Below are 18,784 nucleotides of genomic sequence, written 5' to 3' on the forward strand. Positions count from 1 at the left end.
CTTCAAAATAGTTAGCTGCCAGATGCCCCATTGTGGCGCAACAGAAACGAATCTGACTAAGAACCATGAGGTTGAGGGTTGGATCCCTGGCCTCGATCAGTGGGTTATAAGGATCCGGTGTTGCCTTGAGCTGTGGTGTAGGTTGCAGACGCAGCTTGGGTCTGGCATTGCTGTGGCTGTGGTGTAGGCTGACAGCTGTAGCTCCAGTTGGACCCCTAGCCTGGGAACTTCCATATGCCGTGGGTGCGGCCCTAAAAAGAAAAAAAAAAAAATGGGTGAACCAAAGAAATGAATCATTTATAGGACTACACCCAAGATAGAAAAGTTATTTATTTCTCTGCCTCTTCTTCCACACACACACAAGAAATCTTGTAAATGGCTTTCCAGAAATTTTTACTTCCATTGGTTGTACCTGGTAAAAGTACCGTTGCTCTCATTTATACCATTATTTATACACGTAAACTTGTATTTCACACCGATAGTATTTGATTGAACATTTCTAAGGAAGCACTCAACCTTCTCCAGAAAGGTACCCTCACTTCACTTGCCATTTTATTTCAAAGTCTTTTTTTTTTTTGTTAAGTGTAGAAGATCCTGGAACTGACTTGGAAATGAGTTTTTCTGTCTGGATTGGATTAAACACAGATACTGAACTTTCGCATCCATTTTTACCTTACACAGAGACTCTAAGAGAAAAGCTTAGCAACTGATCAGGAAGGTCCCCCGTCATAGCCACTAATTGAGCTGTGGTGAGACAGCTTGTAACCTAATTGTTGGATCCTGGGGAACTTTTCAGGGCATTTGTTGTGACAGATGTGGGGGCAGGGGCTTGGAGTGGTAACTATTCATGAACCAGTAAAGAATCGTTGCAGTATCGTCACAGCTGTTACAGCTGGGCCTTTGACATTGATTGGCTCAGTGGCCCCGGTGTCACTTCCATTTCAGGCTCATTTATCCAGCTTGTGATCAGAGCAAGGAGGTTTTTTTTTTTTAAATTATTATTATTTATACCTTTTTTTAGTTGGTTTTTATTTTTTAAAGTTTTATTAAGTATAGTTGCAATGTTCTGATCATTTCTGCAGCACAGCACAGTGATTCAGTGCTGCATGGACACAGATCTGTTCTCTTTCAGATTCTTTTCCCACAGAGATGGAATTGGGATATTGGGTAGAGTTCTCTGTGCTCTATAGCAGGTTCCCGTTGGCCAATCATTCCATAGACCTCAGTGTGCACGTGCCAATCCCAAACCCTCTATCCGTCCCTCTCCCTTCCTGCCCCCTTTGGGAACCATATGTTTGTTTTCAAATTCTTAGAGTCTGTATCTGCTCTGCACATAAGTTCATTTGGATCCACCTGTAAGTGCTTTCATACGATGTTTGTCTTTCACTAACTTCACTTAGTATGAGAATCTCTAGGAGAGTGGTCTTTTATTTTTATTTTATTTATTTTTTATTTTTATGTTTTTGCTTTTTAGGGCCACACCTGCAGCATATGGAGGTTCCCAGGCTAGGGGTCGAATCGGAGCTGTAGCCACCAGCCTATACCCTGCCACAGATCCGAGCTGCGTCTTCAACCTACACCACAGCTCATGGCAACACCAGATCCTTAACCGACTGAGTGAGGCCAGGGATCGAACCCACATCCTCATGGATCCTAGTTGGGTTTCATGAACCACTGAGCCACGAAGGGAACTTGAAGGTGGTCTCTTTTTTAATACTGATGATCACAATAGAAGTTATCCTTATTCCTTACATGGCTTGTGTTTTTAAGGGAAAAAAAGTACGGTGACAAGTCCTTGAGGCTTCGTGGCTGTGCAGTGCTAACCTCGTGCGTTCCCCACATCATCAGAGGTGGGTCAAAGGTCACTCCCGCAGGAGCATTTCACCCTAAGGCATTTCACAGGAGCAGCGACATCCAGCGTTCCCTCCCAAGACAGCAGTGACTCTGAACTCAGTGGGTCTCTTTCAGAAGTAGCCTGGACACTTGATGACTTCATTCAGGGCCTGTCTTTTCCCCCTTTTTGAAGCCCATCCCATTCATCTAAGTCAGGGGCCTGGTCTGTTGCAGATTTTCATGCCCACTGGGGCGGGTTCAACCGGTGTTCTGGCCCCATTCCCCACAGTGCTCAGCTCAGAGACCCCTTGGGAATAAGGCATTTCTGGGTCCCATCTGAGGATCTGCAAAGACTTTTGAGTGAGCACCAAAACTCCTTTTCCTAAGAAGGGAGAAGAGGCTGAGGGCCCAGCCACACAGCCCTCACAATGCTTTTCTCCTGATGCATTCTGACAGCAGCTGTCGTTTTGAAGTAGCTGGGATTGGAAAGCTCAAACAAAATAAAAAGGAAAACTCACCCCAGTCTTTTAGGCTGATATGTGTTCTGCAGTTGTCTCCTCATTATGAGATATTTTTTTTTTGACTGCTTGGGATTTTGTGAATATGTATTTTCTTTGTACTTCTTGGTGAGCTTAGCATGGAGGAACTGAGTGAGTTTGAAAGAGAAGAACCTTTTTAAACAGGTTGCTCCTGGAATTCCTATCATGGTTCAGTGGTTAATGAATCAGATTGGGATCCATGAAGACACAGATTTGATCCCTGGCCTCGCTCAGTGGGTTAAGGATCCAGCGTTGCCGTGAGCTCTGGTGTAGGTCACAGATGCGGTTTGGATCCTGTGTTGCTGTGGCTGTGGTGTAGATCAGGGCTCCAATGCAATCCCTAACCTGGGAACTGCTATATGCCGTGGGTGCAGCCCTAAAAAGACAAAACAAAAAAAGCAGGTTGCCCCAAATCATTCCCACCCCTCACTCCTGATCCACCCCCGTCACCCACCTCTGGGTGATCAACAAGCCTAGGAATGGTCTGTAAACCACTGTTTCCGTGTTCGATTTCAGTCTAACATTGATGGCAAGGAGGTGGTTTTATCATTTCTTATTTAGAGCTGCTCTTCCTGGGCTGGACCCCTTGGGCTTGGAAATTCCTAGTTGCTCTCATGCTAGAATTCTCTTTTTATTTTAACTTACAACAAATCTTGGGGATGATAGTCTCTTGCAGAGTCTGTCAGGAGAGCTTTTTCCTAAGTCTCTTCAGTCCCTTTGGTTTTAAGCAGAAGTGAAAACTACATGGATATTTCATCACTAGTGGGCGTGTCTCAGGATTACACCCTTTTGCACCATTATTGCCACCTGCCTTGGTTAGTGATGGTAAAAATTGAGTGCTTGAATGCTTCTGTCTCAGTGGTTTTTAAACATTTAATTGTTGGAGTTCCCGTCGTGGCTCAGTGGTTAACAAATCTAACTAGGAACCATGGGGTTGCAGGTTTGATCCCTGGCCTTGCTCAGTGGGTTAAGGATCCGGCGTTGCCGTGAGCTGTGGTATATTTTGCAGCCGAGGCTTGGATCCCAAGTTGCTGTGGCTCTTGTGTAGGCCGGCGGCTACAGCTCTGATTCGAACCGTAGCCTGGGAACCTCCATATGCCGCGGGAGTGGCCCTAAAAATGGCAAAAAGACAAAAAAAAAAAAAAGCATTTAATTGTTGCATGCTGGAGACGGCGTGGAGAAGAGGGAACCCTCTGCACTGTTGGTGGGAATATAAATTGATGCCATCACTGTAGAGAACTGTGTGGAAGTTCCTCAGAAAACTAAATAAAGAACTATCATATGATCCAGCAATCCCATTCCTGGGCATCTACCCAGACAAAACTTTCATTGAAAGAGATTACATCACCCCTGTGTTCATGGCAGCACTATTCACAATAGGCAAGACATGGAAACAACCTAAATGTCCATCAACAGGTGAATGGGTTAAGAAGATGTGGTACATGTACACGATGGAATACTACTCAGTCATAAAAAAGAACAAAATAATGCCATTTGCAGTGACATGGATGTGACTAGAGATTTCTCTACTAAATGAAGTAAGAAAGAGACAGGTGCCATATGATATCATTTATATGTGGAATCTAAAATATGACACAAATGAACCTGTCTGCAGAACAGAAACAGACTCACAGACATGGAAGAGAATAGGCTTGTGGTTGCCAAGGGGATGGAGGGGGATGGACTGAGTTTGGGGTTAGTAGATACAAACTCTTACATTTAGAATAGACACAGAGAACTGTGTCCAATCTCTTGGGATAGAACATGGTGGAAGACAGTATGAGAAAAAGAATGTATATCTATGTATGACTGGGTCACTTTCTGGGTCACAGCAGAAACTGACAGAACATTGTAAATCAACTATAGTTTAATAAAAAAATAAAATAGGGAGTTCTGCTGCGGTTCAGCTGTAAAAAACCCAACTGGCATCCATGAGGATTCAGGTTTGATCCCTGGCCTCACTCAGTGGGTTGAGGATCTGGCATTGCTGTGAGCTGTGGTGTAGATAGCAGATGCGGTTCGGATCCTGCATTGCTGTGCCTGTGGCCTGGGCCTCAGCTGCAGCTCTCATTCTATCCCTAGCCTAGGAACGTCCGTATGCCACATGTACGGCCCTACAAAGGAAAAAAAAATTGTCATAGACACACACGCACACATATATGTGCATCTGTATATATGTATATATATGTGTATATATATATTTTTTTTTTTTTTCTTTTTTTTGGAAAGTTTGCATACAATAGCTAAAGTGCTAGTCTATTCATTGGGATTGGCGGGAAGCAGACTAGAGCGCCATCTGCTGGTTCCTTCCCCTTTTCACAAAGCCCTTCTTGTGGTTTAAAAAATTATCCATTTATTTTGAAATTTAGCCATCCCTCTCCTAATTCCAAAACAAATGTGAAAATGTTCCTGAAAGCTAGCATGAATAAATATACTTGTTTTTTAGACTCCAGCTTGAGTGATGGGACCAGTGGTAGCATAATCCAGTCAGGATGAAGGTCTTTAATCAGTCCTGTTTATTTGAACCAAGTTAACCAATTTCTAGAGATAACCCACAGATCCTTCCTGGGCTGTAAAGAGATCCTTTGTTTTCACTTTTTAAAAAAAAAAATTTATGGCCACACCTGTGTTTCCCAGGTCAGGGGTTGAATTGGAGCCATAGCTTTAGGCCTACGCCACAGCCACAGCAATACCAGATCTGAGCCACATCTGCGACCTATGCTGCAGCTTGTGGCAATGCCAGATCCTTAACCCACTCAGTGAGGCCAGGGATCGAATCGAACCTGCATCCTCACCAACATTACGTCAGGTTCTTAACCTGCTGAGCCACAATGGGAACTCCTATAAATACATTGTATTCATTCATTTCTTTGCGTATTTATTGAACAAACACTTCCTTAACAGGTGCTATGAGCCAGGCATGTGGGGTATGTCAGTGAGCAAACATTTCTTATTACCCTGGATCCACCCCAGGGAATTCCTGGCCCACATGACTTGACTTTTCATTGGGAGATACAGCAATAAACAATAAACCTAGTAAACATCTATTGTTTAGTGTGGCAGAAGCTTAGAGGAGTTCCCTGGTGGCTCAGCAGGTTAAGGACCGGGGTGTTGTCACTGCTGCGGCTTAGGTCGCTGCTGTTGCCCGGGTTTGATCCTTGACCTGGAAACTTCCACGTGCCTTGGGTGCGGCCAAAACCAAAAAGCAAGTCATTTTCTTTTTTAAAAAGAAACTTGGAAATTTTGTAGGAAAAATGGAGTTGAGGATAAGGGAGATTGAGAGGGTGTGTCTCCATCTTAAGTAGGGAGGTCAGGATGGTCCTTGGTGAGGGAGTGTCCTTTGAGCAAAGGTACCAGTGAGGAGTAAGGGCCTCTCCAGGCAGAGGGAACAGCCACTGCTGAGGCCTAAAGAGGACGTTTGCCTGTGTGTCCAGAAACACCTCTAAGGCCACGTGGCTGAGAGGGTAAGGCAGACAGCGGGTAGGAGGCACAGGGAGAAAGTAACCAGCACAACACATATGCTAAAACATTTCTTGTTTCCCTGTCTCCACCCTGGAAAATGCCAGCCCCTAAATCACCTTTCATGGTCCCTCGCTGCTTGAGATGGTTGAGCCCAGTCTAGGCTTCAGGAGGAATTTCCCACAGTTATGAAGAGCCGTCATTCTGTGTCAGGACTGATGTGCCTTGTATTCCCTGGATTACGTTTTGTGGGACCTTCTAAAGTTTGGGGGAGGGCTCAGTTCTAAAGGCCGGTACCCTCTGGGGCTGGGGTGATAAAGCTGAGCAGGTGACTTTGTTGTGCCTGGCATTAGCAATTGAATAGAAATATTTCTCCCTGGACCAATCCGTAACAGATCTCAATTCTTTGTCAGAGTTTTTGTTTTGTTTTGTTTTGTTTTTTTTGCCATTAATGGGATGGCGATATATCAATTGGACCAGTCAATTCAACTCAGTTACCTATTGATTAAGTCACATGGACGGAGTGATTTGTTTTCCTGTTCTATTGATCCTCATGGAATCTAATTTAATTCAGTTGAACTTGTAAAAGCATAGATTCTTCACATTTTAACTCCCATGGGATATGGAATAGTCTTTGTTGTAACTGTGTTCTTCTATAGGTGAGAAAATGAAGAGTCAAGAGATTTTTTTTTTTCTTTTTTTTTTTTTTTTTGGTCTGATGTACAACACAACATTCAGTCAGGTGTGCGTGTGAGTGTGTGAGTGAGTGTGTGAAAAACTTATCGTCAATACTCCTCCCTCCGGAATTCAGAATGGCATTTTTCCATTCTTGTTCTTACAAGAATACAGGGAATGTCACAGGCTTGTTGTTTGCACCTTGTTTCAAATATAAAGTGACTCAGCAGTCTTTGCTCTGCGAAGGTGGGAAAATAAGGGATTCGAGCTGGTGGTGAAAAAACAGAATCATATGACCTAATAACTCAATTTCTGGGTGTGGTTGGCAAAGATATGGGATCTTTGCAGAAAGCTCAGGCTCTGAGGAGTAGATATTGTCAATTGCTAGTAGATAATGCACTTCCTGGAGTTCCCTGGTGGCTCAGTGGATTAAGGATCTGGCATTGTCATTGCTGTGGTGCGGCTTTGATCCCTGGCCCGGGAACTTCCCATGTTGTGGGTGCATTCACCCCCCCCCCCAAAAAAAAAGTGCTTCCTGATCTTTCTGTCATGTTCCTCTTGAGCCATTCAACCTGGGGAGCAGATTGTCAAAGACAGAAGTGGCGAACTAGCCCAGAAGAACGTGGGAGAACTTCTGTGTGGCTCTCACATACAGATGGAAGCCAGTGGAGGCATCCTTTGCAATATCAAAAAGAGAGGGAAAGAGTCAGGTATTAGATTCTAATCACTTTTTTTTTTTCTTTTTGTTTTCGGTTTTGCTTTTTAGGGCCTCATTTGCAGCATATGGAAGTTCCCAGGTTAGGGGTCGAATTGGAGCTGCAGCTGCCAGCCAGTGCCACAGCCACCGCAATGTCAGATCCAAGCAGTGTCTGCAACCTGCACCACAGTTCACGGCAGTGCCAGATCCCTGACCCACTGCGCAAGGCCAGGGATCGAACCCTCCTGGATACCAGTCAGGTTCCTTATCACTGAGCCCCAACAGGAACTCCTCTCATCACTTTCTACGTTTGCATTTCCCGGAAGTTCAGTAGCTTCTGTTCCTCCCCTTATATCGTCAACCTTATATGAAGGTTTGCTCTTCATCTTGGCTTCTCTTCTTAACTCCTTATCAGAGATACTCTTTAGAAGTTTCTGAATTCATCAGCTCTTTCACCCGGTTCAACGACAGAAACTTTTGCCTTGGGAGCTTTTTGCTTTGAAGCATCTTTTGCTTAAAGGTGCTTTGAAAACATGCTCTCATGCCAAAAGTTTCTGTCATTGAACCCGGTGAAATAGCTGATGAAGTCTCATAGAAGAAAACAATAGTTCCAGGGAATTAACAGATGGGCCTGGAGGGTAAATACCAGACAGTTTTTCATTCCTGTGCTGCTCAGAGACAATATGACTCTGAATAATGTTATTATTAATTAGTTATTATTAGAATGGACAATATTAGTGTTCTGTGAAGTGAAAACACAGGAGTGCAAAATCTAGAATGTAAAAAATTCTGGAGGACAAATGACCAGTTCTCTTCATAATCCAATTGCAAGGGAGACGATGGAAAGAAATGGAGGGGAACTTGCAGATTAAACATATTTGACGCCTCGCAGATGGTTTCACCGTCTAGACCTCATTTATTTTACTTACCTTATGTTTTATTAAAGTATAGTTGAGTTACAATGTTGTGCCAATTTTTGCTGTACAGCATAGCGACACAGTCGTACATATAAATACATACATTCTTTTTTCTCATATTATCATCTAGAATGTTCTGTCACGAGAGACGGGATATAGTTCCCTGTGCTGGATAGCAGGACCTCATTGATTATCCATCCTAAGTGTAATAGATCCGGGGTTGCTGTGGTGTAGACCAGCACCTGCAGCTCCAGTTCAGCCCCTAGACTGGGAACTTCCATATGCCACAGGTGCTGCTGTAAAAAGGAAAAAGAAAAGAAAGGCATGTTTACACTAGAGAAAAAATATATATGTAAGAAAAAACATCCCCGTTGTGTTTCCATCTAGTCATGTGAATAATGTTGGTAATACTTAGTATGCGAAATTCATTTACTCCTTCGTATGGATAATATTGGTGTGTTGATGAAGAAAGGGAGGCCAGCATGTGGCCAGTCTGAAGACAAAACCCACAATTTCAGTTACATGATTTTATTTATTTATTCTTAGAAAACAAGAATGATGATTCCCATATTCAGGGGTTGAGCCAGAAGTTCAAAACTGTAGTTGTATTTTCTGCTTGGGAAAATAGCAGAGATCTAAAATTAGTCTTATAAGACCACAGATATGTACCCAGCCAAATTTAATGTGGGATTTTAAAGTTCATGGAGTTAAATAGTTTTCGAGCAGCACTGTACAAAGCAAACAGAAAATGCACTTTTAAACATTTGGGGAGGTTTTATTTGGTAAGGTATCAAAGTCATTGGAGGAATGTATTTACATTTTTATGGTCATGATACTTAAAGTATTTGGCACCATGAAAATGTATTACGTATTAAAATATTAACAAGGTAAGAGGCTTTTCTTTTAAGGACTCTCTTTAGTGGGGATCATATTGGCTACATGCAAAGGAAACACTCCTCTTATGAGTGGTCTCAGTATGGGTTTCTACCCTTATAATCTAATTCTCAGCTATGGATTTCTACATTTATAATTTAGCTGGTAGTTGTGTGTGGCAATGGCTAGCGTTCAAGCTGGATGTTCTATCTATAAAACAGAAACAGACTCACAAACGTAAAGAACAGACTTGTGGTTGCCAAGGGGAAGGGGGAGGGAGTGGGATGGCTTGGGAGCTTGGGGTTAGTAGATTCAGACTATTGTGTTTGGAAGGGATGTTGGGAGTTGGGGATGAGCAGATGCAAACTATTATACATAGAATAGATAAACAACAAAGTCCTAAGGTATAACGCAGGGAGCTATATTCAATATCCTATATTCAATAAACCAGAATGGAAAAGAACATGAAAAATAATATATATGTGTATAACTGAGCCACGTTGTTGTATGGCAGAAATTAACATAAATCAGCTACACTTTGATAAAAAAAATTTTTTAAAAAAAGCGGTGGTGTTAGAACACTTTGGGAAAGGATATTTACCATCAAATGATTGCTTCTTCTGTAGTTTAAAAACTTGAGGTGAGGTTTAATAAAGGACAATTAGGTATAGCTTTATTCTTCAGTGTGGAAACTAGGCACCTCCTTTCAAAGCAAAAAAAAAAAAAAAAAAGCAAAGAAGAATCTTATTATTTGGTCCTCTGGAAGTCAGCCTCAGATTTTCCTAAAGGAATTCAAGGGACAGTCATTCTAACCTGAATCCCTCAGTGGCCAGTTCTTCTTTCACTGGTCACGTTCCAAGACCAGCCACTCCCAACACCTAACAGAGGAAATTGCTGGCATCACATTTTACCTAGTAGGTTCAAAAGGGCTCACTTGCTATTGGGGGGTGGGGAAAGGTAGGAGAAGGTCACAGCACCCCAAACTCCCTCTTGCCCCAACACAGGCAGTGCCTCCCAGACTGAAATAGTGAGGACAAAAACGTGGTAGAACCCTCAGAAATATCTGAAACCAGCAGCATACTTCTCTGCAAAAAAATAAAATAAAAAAAAGAGGAAAATGTCCTTGAAGTTAGAAAAGCAAAGCAAAAAGAATGAGCTCCATCTTGTGGAGAGATTGTCCTCCACCACATTCATCTGTTACCCCAATTTTTTTATCTATGATTCTTAAGCAAACAATTGAATATAATATCAGGAAAAGTTTATCCACGATGGTGTGATGGGAACTATTTCCAGTAAACACAGGCAGCCAATAGCATTCGTGTACGTGCTGGTTTCTTGAGATTTAAAAACATTTTCAAGGTATATGGTACTAAACAGTGATAAGGGGCAGAGAATAAAGTCAAGAGAAAAAGCTAGTTTTCTCTTGGGAAAAAAAAAATCCAAAAATGATAACTGAAGCAAAACCTGTGATTCTGTTTATTTATTTAAGGGCCACACCTGCAGCATATGGAGGTTCCCAGGCTAGGGGGTCTAATTGGAGCTACAGCTCCCAGCCCATGCCACAGCCACAGCAACGCCAGATCCTAACCCACTGAGCGAGGCCAGGGATCGAACCCACAACCTCATGGTTCCTAGTCGGATTCGTTTCCACTGCGCCATGACAGGAACTCCAAAACCTGTGGTTCTTTAAAGAAAATTTTTTTTTTATTAAAGCATAGTTGATTTACAATGTTGTACCAATTTCTGCTGTACAGCAAAGCGACTAGGTCATGCATATATATTCATTCTTTTTTTCATACTGTCTTGCATCATCTTCTAACCCAAGTGATTGGATATAGTTCCCTGTGCTATACAGCAGGACCTCACTGCTTCTGTATTCTCTATGGAATAATTTGCATCTACTAACCCCAAACTCCCAGTCCCTCAAACCCTTCCCCTCCCCCTTGGCAACCACAAGTCTGTTCTCCACGTATGTGAGTCTATTTCTATTTTGTAGATAGGTTCATTTGTGCCACATTTTAGATTCTACATACAAGTGATATCATATAGTTCTTCACTTAGTGTGAGAACCTCTAGTTGCATCCTGTGATTCTTAAAGAATCGTGGACAATGGAATATTACTCAGCCATAAAAAGAACAAAATAATGCCATTTGCAGCAACATGAATGGAACTAGAGACTCTCATACTAAGTGAAGTAAGTCAGAAAGAGAAGGACAAATACCATTTGATATCAGTTATAGCTGGAGTCTGATATACGGGACAAATGAACCTTTCCACAGAAAAGAAAGTCATGGACTTGGAGAACAGACTTGTGGTGGCCAAGGGGGAGGGGGAGGAAGTGGGATGGACTGGGAATCTGGGGTTAATAGATGCAAACTACTGTATTTGGAATGGATAAGCAATGTATAGCACAGGGACCCATATCTAGTCACCTGTGATGAGACATGATGGAAGATAAATGTGATAAAAATAATGTGTATATATATATATATATGACTGGGTCACTTTGCTGTACAGTAGAAATTGACAGAACACTGTAAACCAACTGTAATGAAAAAAATGAAAATCATTTTAAAAAAGAGATCTGGAAGGAAGCTTGGAAATCATATAGTCAAATCTCATCTTACCCGATGGGGAGATATTATTTATTTCCTTAATTAAAATGATAAATTATCATTTCAGGTCCCACATGAACTGGAACAAAACCAGGGGAAGGAGGTCCAGGGTTGGGGCCAGTTGCATTATGTCTTTAAAGCTTCTGGCCAGCAATTCTGCACATGAAGGGATTAAAATGAATGGGAAGTCCCTCAAGGGAAAAAAGAAAAAAGAAATTGCCCAACATACATCATACGCAGCCTAGGCCAGTCAGAGAAAAAAAAACAGGAAGAAGGTTAGTGGGGCTGGAGTGAAAGGATACTTCTGAGAATGTCATTGTTTAAATATTCTAACAATATCTGTGGAAATAGCCCTGGTTAGCAGTAGTCTGTATGCAGACTGAAAAATACTGCCCCACATCCTGGGTCTTTGGTTACCATCATGCTTGGCTCATGGTGCTGTAATCAGCTCTTCTGTCTTAATATATCTTTTGTAGGTATTTGCATCCTCAGCTAGGCTGCCTCTCTTTCAGGGTCCAGGCTGTATATTGCAAGTCTGTTTCTTATCCACTGCACCTTAACTGGCATCTTGAACTTCATCAAAACTTGATGGTATGTTAGTTGTTGATTGCGACTGCAGCTTTAAAATAGAAACTATGTTCCTTAGCAACGCAGTTCAGGGGTAAAGAGTAAGAAGACATACCTTTCGAAATCAAATTCTTTCCTTGTGTTCTTTGTGATTCTCCTTGGAAGTTCTGATTGCTTTCTGTGTCTTTCGTTCCAAGATTTGCACTAGGAGTGACAGCCCTCAACATAAACGACTTTGAAAGCCATGAAACCCATTTCTTTTCTTTAAAAGTCTTAGTCTTGAATGATAGTCTCTGCAAAAAAACACATGTGGAATGGACCGGATCTTCCATGTAAAGTATACTAATGCCTTATTTTGGAAATTTTCCTCGACTGATTTTATTTTATTCCTCTTCCCCAAGCAAATAAAAATGACCACAAAGGTATTTACATAAAACCTTTCAAGGTCTCTTTTGAGGATAACAATGATACATACTTTATGATATTTTTCCACTTCGGGGGAGTTAATAAAGGAAAGTTTTTGTTTGTGGTTTTTTTGCTTTGTTTAGGGCCTGACCCACAGCATATGGAGGTTCCCAGGCTAGGGGTTGAATCAGAGCTACAGCTGCCAGCCTACGCCACAGCCACACTAGATCCAAGCCCACCAGATCGAAGCTGCATCTATAAACTACACCACAGCTCATGGCAACCGGGATCCTTAGCCCAGTGAGCGAGGCCAGGGATCAAACCCTCATCCTTATGGATACTAGTCGGATTTGTTTTCCCTGTACTACAAGAACTCCTGAAGAAAAGTTTTTAGAGCTTAGTGAGAAGAATTAGCCTTCAGGGAAGAAGAGAGAACAACATTAGCAATACACAACACCTTATATGTAATCATGCACTTCTTTTCCTGACTGACCCATGCAGATTGTTCTTACTCTCATTTTGTACAAGAGGGGACTTTGACACAGAAAGAGCTGAGCAACTTGTCCACAGTTACCCAGCCAAGATCCAGAGTACAGCCCTGGCCCCTGAGGCCATGTGCTTAACCAGTGCACAGTACAGCCTCTTAAATGTATGAAACGTATAGGAAAATAATAATTTCAATCCTATATTCAAGGTTTGCAATGTTTGCCTTAGCGAGGATACTAAGTGTATTGAGTCACCTGCGAGTCTTTAAAAATAGGTTTGCGGGGCAGAGATCAGCATTATGCTAACTTCCTGTGTTGGCCTCAGAGTGGAGCCACAGCGGAGCCAAGCATTGGGCTCTCCGCCTATTGGAATTTTTGTAACATTTTTTAAAAATAAGAATTCTTGGGTGTATTCATTAACAGCTTAAGCCCAAGTTCCCCGGGCATCTTTTAAAGAGTTTGTCGAGCTCAGGAAAACTCCAAGATAAGTTCTCAGCAGCACGTGTAATTGACATCAAGTGGGCGGAGGTCTGGCCCCGCCGCCCCGCCCACATCTGCCTCGGCGGCCAGCCCACGCGTGACCCTGGCATCTACCCGCAGGCTCCAAGGAAGACCATCATTCCCCAGGACATGGAAGGCACAGATGGCAGCTCCCAACACCGCAGTTAACACTAGAGGATGCAGCCCTTAAGTCCATCTCTCAGTTTATTAGCGATGTTGCCACTTTGATGTGTCTGGTGACCTCAGCTGTAATTCTTGTGTGTGGCTTTAAAATCCTCTTGATTTGGGGAGGATGTCTTGGGAGCTCGTCTGTAGTGGAAACATCTGTTTATTTCTATGACTGTCTAGCTAGGTTTTTTTTTTTGTTAGGCTAAAAAAAGGGATAAGGTACTAAAAGAGGAGAAAAGAGGGGGAGGGACACTGCCCTGGGGATTGAGGAGTGGGGTTTGATCTCAGGCTCTGCCAAAATAGATCCAGAACTCTAAAGAAGGAAGTCAGGTCGGCTCTTGGAAGGTCACTGTTAAAAGAGCCAAGCAAGGACTTCCAGTCATGGCTAAGCAAGTTAAAGACCTGCCTAGTATCCATGAGGGTATGGGTTCGATCCCTGGTCTCGGTCAGTGGGTTAAGGATTCGCTGCTGTTGTAAGTTGTGGTGTGGGCCAGCAGGTACAGCTCTGGTTGGACCTCTGGCCTGGGAACTTCCATATGCCTCTGGTGTGGCCGTAAAAAGACAAAAAATAAATAAATAAGAACCAAGCAAGGAGTTGCCTGGTGGCTCAGCAGGTTAAGGATCTGGCCTTGTCACTGCTGTGGCTCAGGTTCAATCCCTGCCCTGAAACTTCCAAATGCTATAGGAATGGCCAAATAATAATAATAATAATAATGATAAAGAAAAGAAACGAAATCTTTGCCTCACCAGTTATAAGGATGGGGAAAAAAGAGAGAGCCAAGCAATTACTTAGCACTCAGTGATAGGCATTGTGCTAAGTTTTTGAATATGGCCTTTTATCAGTGGACATCTTTTGAGCTGCCATTATGCCCTCATGAAAGAGCATAAAAAAAAGAATTAAGAAGTTCCTGTCATGGCTCAGGGGTTAGTGAATCCGACTAGGAACCATGAAGTTGCAGAGTTGCAGGTTTGATCCCTGGCCTTGCTCAGTTGGGGCAAGGATCCGGCATTTCTGTGAGCTGTGGTGTAGGTCGCAGACGTGGCTCAGATCCCATATTGTTGCGGCTCTGGTGTAGGCCGATGGCTACACCTCCGATTAGACCCCTAGCCTGAGAACCTCCATATACCACAGGTGTGGCCCTAGAGAAAGACCAAAAGACCAAAAAAAAAAAAAAAAAATCCATCCTCTCAGATCTTACCCATCAATGCGTGGGCCCTCTATATTAAATCATATTTGAAAATTTATTTCAGTAGTAACTTGGGTTTCAAAAAAATTTTTCCCATGACCCTTTGTCTATCCCCACTCTGTATTAAACGTGGCCAGCAGGTGTCCTGTTGGTAGCTGAATTCAGGATGATCATGTGTCCAGGTCACGTCATTGAGTGCCCATCAGACCAGCTGAAAGCCCCCACATCTCCCATGTGTTTCTGCTCAGAGCTTAGGAGGCCTCTGCCATTGTGAGCACAAGACTGCAAACCTAAAAAGGAGAATGGTCATCCCTGTTTGCTGGTCCAAAGATTCATTAACGACCTGTGACAGGCAGGGCTTGGCCGTGGAGCATAAGCTGTGAAGTGAGATCCTGGCCTTAGGGGTTCAGGATGGATACAGGTTACCTAGGAGAGAAATGTTCTCCTACCTTGGCCTAAGTTGTCAGGGGGTATGGTTGGGGTCTTGTTTTCTGATGGGCTTTGTAACAAATGAAGGTGTATGGGTCACTTTTTAATCTTCAATATATTTTAAATGAGAATCCAGAATTCAGCCTTGGGAGTTCTCTGGTGGCTCAGTGGGTTAAGGGTCAGGCATTGTGACTGCTGTGGCTTGGGTTGTAACCTTGGCACAGGTTCCATCCCTGGCCCCGGAACTTCTGCTTACTGTGGATGCCACCAAAACCAACCCACCAAACAAACAAAAAACAGAATGTGGTCTTGATGGGGATATAAAATGATGCAGCTGGCAGAATCAAGATGATGGAGCAGTAGGACGTGGTACTCACCTCCCACAAACTCATTAAAATGGTGCCGCCACTGTGGATGGACAGCAGGGTAGGGGTTCCTCAAATAATTAAATGTAGAATGCCGTATGATCCAGTAGTTCCACCTCCGGGTGTATGCACAGAAGAAGGAAGGCAGGGGCTCAAAGAGATCTTTGAACACCCAGTTCACAGCATAACTCAACAGTAGCCAAAACATGAATGCAACCCACGTGTCCTTAAGAATCTGACTAGTACCATGATGTTGTGGGATCCATTTCTAGCCTGACTCAGTAGGTTAAGGATCCAGTATTCCTGCAAGCTGTGGCATAGAGCACAGATGTGCCTCAGATCTGGTGTTGCTGTGACTGTGGTGTAGGCCAGCAGCTGCATCTCTGATTCAACCCCTGGCCTGAGGAGCATACGATTGCCACAGGTGCAGCCCTAACAAGAAAAAGAAAAAGAAAGTAGCAACTAATTGAGGAGGGAGAGGGAAAGACACTCTGTGGGTTGAACTGGGTCCCCGAAAAGACGTGGCCAAGTCTCAATCCTCAGTACCTGTGTATGTGACCTTTAGTGATTTTCTCTGCAGCGGTGATCAAATTAAGATAAGGGTGGGGTCTAATCCCACAAGATTGACCTCCTTTCAAGAAGGGAAAACTGACGGGAGTTTCCTGGCGGTGAGCAGGTGGATAGAGCAGAGCCGCACAGAGGACGTGGCCCTGAGAGTATGGAGGCAGAAATCTACAAGCCAAGGACAGTCAAGCCCTCTGGGCCACTCCAGAAGCCGAGGGAAAGGCTGGACCAGATTCTCCCCTGGAGCCCGTGGATAAGCCAGAACAGGAAGAGGTGGGGCAGAGGAAGTACAAGAGCTGCTGAGGAAGGGGGAGCCATGGGATACTGGGTTCCACTGAGGCACCCAAGGGTCCGAGGACAGAGTCGAGTTATGACCCGGAATGATGGTAGAAGGAGAGGCAGGGATCAGCCCAGACAGGGTGTTTCTGCCAGGCTAAGGAGTCTGGCCTGGATTCACCGAGGATTTCACGGCTCAATGATGCTGAAAAGACACTCGCAGCCTCGCACGCTCCCGATCGTTGCTCCTTCAATAGCTTCGAGCATATCCTGATTTGGACCTGACACGCATGGTCTCACCCTCTGGAATTCATCCCAACAGAAGGGCTGGTCCAGATGTAGGCTGACTCCAGGACTGGCAATAGGGAGACTGTTTCCTGAGACATCCCTCCTCCCCTTGGCATCGGGCATCTGGTTTCCTATAGGGTCTCATAATCCAGTCCAGATGCAGCTTCAGGATTGGCATCCCATGTGCTCCGATCCAAACGGGGAATGAAAGTCTGTTTTGTTTTTCAAATTCTTGGCACTGTGTCATGAAACTTTTCCAGTTTGGGTCCAGTCCTCACGTGACCGAACCCAAAAGTCTGATAACTAGTCTTCCAAGGTGGCCCGCCCACGTGTGTGCTCCCTCTGCCTTGTTGCAAGCCAGAGTGTTGAGGTCCACCTTGGTTCTGTTTTTTAATTCCTGTTTTCTTATCACAAGCCCACCTCAGTCTTTTCATTTTTCTTATAATTGATGAATCGTGTTTCCCGATGTTTTCTGACACATTTTCCACTTAAGGTGGACCCCCCCCCCAAAAAAAATCTACATCTAATCTTAGGAAATATTTGCTAAAATTTCTTAAAGCACCATTTCTAAGGTGTTTTCAATAGTGTAGCATGAATGAGTTGACTGCCAAGGATTATGGGAATAGAGTGATTCAAAATTTCTTCTTGATATTCTCTAAGAATGACTTCTTATTTGCCCGGAAGAGCTTCATTCAGATAATAGTAACACTTACCTTGCTATAATTTTTAAAACAGTGTGGGAAAAAATACTAAAGGAGGAGGTCAGAGACCTGGGTGTGAGCTGCATCTCTGTCATCAGCTAAGGCACTTGCAAGATATTCAGCTAAGTTTTGGCCTCAGTTTTCCAGAAATTAAAAGAGGGTCTGATTAGATTATTTCTGAAGTTGACAGTTGCGCAATCGTGTGTTTCTTTTTTTTTTTTTTTTTTTTTTTTTTTTTGTCTTTTTGCCTTTTCTAGGGCCGTTCCCACGGCATATGGAGGTTCCCAGGCTAGGGGTCGAATCGGAGCTGAAGCTTCCAGCCAACGCCAGAGCCACAGCAACGCAGGATCCGAGCCGCGTCTGCAACCTACACCACAGCTCACAGCAACACCAGATCCTTAACCCACTGAGCAAGGCCAGGAATCGAACCCGCAACCCCAAGGTTCCTAGTCATACCACAATGGGAACTCAGTGTGTTTCTTTTTTAATCACAGAAGCAGTGTGAACTCTGAGGATGTATTTCAACATTTGGTGGGAGCCATAGCCCCAAAACATCACTGAGGTTTGACCTTTGTAAAACTCTTCTCAATGGTGACCATATTCTTTAGCAAAATGTGCCACCTGGTGGCCACAGAAACTGAACCAGGTCTTTGCTTTCTACAGTTGAACCCCTTCCTGAGTTGAACTGACTGTTGAGTACAATTTTGAGACAAAGTTTTACAACCTTGGATTCACTTTAAAGATAGGAAACTGTTCCACAGACCAGTTAGGCTGGATCTTTACTTTTTTCCAGATTCTAGTTTTAGTTTCTAGGCAACTCCCTCTCCCCCTTCCCCCTCATCCCCAAAGCTTCTAAAGCACTAAATGCTTTGATTGGTCTCAGAGGACTGTGGGGTCTAGGACCCGAGTCACATGTCAGGACATGTGTACATTATCCTGGCTTGGTGGATTCCTTCTGAGTCTGACGTAGGCAGCTGCCTCAGTGCAAGAACCTTCCATGACCTTTGCACAGCCTCCTATTCTAAGAAGCATTGGAAAGTCTTAAACGTGAGGGGTCCAGCATTATCTTCACCAAAGTATTGAATGACTGGAATCCTAAGAATAGGTCATGCCCTGAATACTCATCGCAGAAAGTCTGAGTACTCTATTGACTTCAGACAGATGCCTGAAACCATATTTTACTTGACATTTTGCTTGGTTCCACTTGGATCCTCTCTTGGACAACATTAGTCGACAGTC

General features: G+C 43.5%; 1 protein-coding gene and 1 long non-coding RNA gene across 5 annotated transcripts in view; both read left to right on the forward strand.

Annotated features, from left to right (window-relative positions):
- CACNB2 (calcium voltage-gated channel auxiliary subunit beta 2) overlaps window positions 1-18,784 on the forward strand; it is a 455,426-nt gene that overhangs the window by 93,464 nt on the left and 343,178 nt on the right. The gene's annotated exons all lie outside the window — the stretch shown is intronic.
- On the forward strand, window positions 3,386-8,441 carry LOC146399503 (uncharacterized). The gene is made up of 2 exons (XR_014817885.1): window positions 3,386-4,315; window positions 5,142-8,441. It is a non-coding gene; the product is annotated as an uncharacterized LOC146399503 (long non-coding RNA).

Source organism: Sus scrofa, chromosome 10 (assembly GCF_054392235.1).
Source record: "Sus scrofa isolate SSC_HxYL_T2T_F1_AM1 chromosome 10, Sscrofa_HxYL_maternal_Yorkshire_Landrace_v2.0, whole genome shotgun sequence".
Lineage (NCBI taxonomy): Eukaryota > Metazoa > Chordata > Mammalia > Artiodactyla > Suidae > Sus > Sus scrofa.